Source organism: Herpailurus yagouaroundi, unplaced genomic scaffold, assembly GCF_014898765.1.
Source record: "Herpailurus yagouaroundi ecotype Mexico unplaced genomic scaffold, PumYag 160, whole genome shotgun sequence".
Classification (NCBI taxonomy): domain Eukaryota; kingdom Metazoa; phylum Chordata; class Mammalia; order Carnivora; family Felidae; genus Herpailurus; species Herpailurus yagouaroundi.
The window spans coordinates 42,946,942-42,948,791 of NW_024412401.1; the positions used below are offsets into that span (position 1 = coordinate 42,946,942).

General features: G+C 50.6%; 1 long non-coding RNA gene across 1 annotated transcript in view; it reads right to left on the reverse strand.

The window, feature by feature from the left end:
- The window catches only part of LOC121034900 (uncharacterized), a 10,594-nt gene extending 8,752 nt beyond the window's left edge, over positions 1 to 1,842 (reverse strand). Inside the window, exon 1 of the long non-coding RNA XR_005792661.1 lies at positions 1,511 to 1,842. This is a non-coding gene — a long non-coding RNA (uncharacterized LOC121034900). The remainder of the gene's footprint in view (positions 1 to 1,510) is intronic.
- Positions 1,843 to 1,850: the final 8 nt, after the last annotated feature.

A 1,850-nucleotide genomic window follows, 5' to 3' on the forward strand; every position in this document is an offset into this window, starting at 1 on the left:
CAACGTTTATTTATTTTTGGGACAGAGAGAGACAGAGCATGAATGGGCGAGGGGCAGAGAGAGAGGGAGACACAGAATCAGAAACAGGCTCCAGGCTCTGAGCCATCAGCCCAGAGCCCGACGCGGGGCTCGAACTCAGGGACCGTGAGATCGTGACCTGGTTGAAGTCGGACGCTTAACCGACTGCGCCACCCAGGCGCCCCTGGACCTTAATGATTCTAAAATGGCAACAGTGATGTCCGGTCCCACCTGCATATCAGGAGGGAGTATTTTGGCGTGTCTGTGAATTGCAAAAGTTCCTTGGAAAAGGGGCCAAAATACATAAATAAACATCTCGCCCTACTCGGTTCTTACTTTGAGGTATGAAAGTGAAATTTTTTCTCTGTAAATAGTTTTGTCACCTTACTGCCACTTGGATAATGCAGACGGGTTCGGCCCACTTACCTCGGAATGATCGATCATTTTCTAGAAACTGAGAATTTTGTCTTTCTTCAGATTGCATTTGTGTCTCTTTTTTGAGCTAATATACATTGAAATATATTCTATCAGAAAAGAAAAAAAAGAAGAAGAAGAAGAAGAAGAAGAAGAAGAAGAAGAAGAAGAAGAAGGTCTAGCCTGGTTTTTCCACGTGCTGTATGTCATAGATAGCCCCATATTTATAGATAAAGAAATCGGGTCTCAGGGAGGTTAAGAAACATTCCCGAGATCCCACAGCAAGCAAGCGGCAGAGCCGGAGGCTCGGTTCCGTGTCTTTAACTAGCAAGCAATTCAGCCTCCAAACGGACAGGGTGTAGGTCCCGGGGAGGGCAGAACAGAGCGAGCTGGGGGCTTGTGGGTAACAGGTCTCTGGGTGCAGAGGGAGTCGAGATGTTTAAAGCCTTGGAGTCTATGTAAAAAGCCAGAAGCAACAATCAGTTACAGTTTCTAAAATCTTTTCTTGCTCTTAAATCCCCTGGCCCTGGCCCACCACCAAAGGCCCGGGGTTATATGTTTAGACAATAAAACTTGTCATCCTGGGTCCTTGCTTGTGTGAGATCGCTATTGCAGCTGAGCCCAGTGTCCTGTGGGGGAAAGGCGGTGCAGAGGGCCTGGCATGGGAACAGTAGGGTCACTTACTAAGATCCCGAGACTGTAAACGTTATCTTTTGATACGGTGACTCCTCATCGACTTGGGGATCAGATAACCTGACCACCTCACCTTTGCAGAACCTGATCTGGACAACGGGGGGCCACGACCTCCAAAGACACGGGTCCAGCTGAGCACATACGCTCTCGATTTCACAGCATCCCCACCACCAGCCCTTTTGGACGAGGAGGAAACAGCTCAGAGAGCCTGAGGAGCTCGCTTAAGGCCACACAGCCAGGGAGTGACAGAGCCGGTCTGTCTGCCCCAGACGTTATGTCCTTCACCACCATGTGAGGTGGGAGACAAGGACAATATCCACAGGGGCACAGCCAAGAAAGAGCCTTGCCAGCTTGGGAGCCGTGCTCCAAGGCAAGCACCACCTACCCTTGCTCGGAGTGTATTTACGTCCAGCTTCACAACTGACGTCCCACCTGAGCTGCCTTGTTGCCACAGCCGTGGCCGGGAATCCCGGGACTGCAACCGAGGAGGTCCGGGTTCTCCTTCTGGTCCAACTGCTTAACTCACGGCACTTAGGTTCTCAGAAGCGAGTGGAAAAGTTTGACCAAGTGGTCTCTGGGGATGCTTTGGGCTGTGGAGGATACAAAGGAAAATGAAATAAGACACGGTCCTTGTTTCTGAGGAACACACAGTCTCCTAAAGGAGATGGACAGGGGCGCCTGGGTGGCTCAGTGGGTTGAGCATCTGACTTCGGCTCAGGTCACGA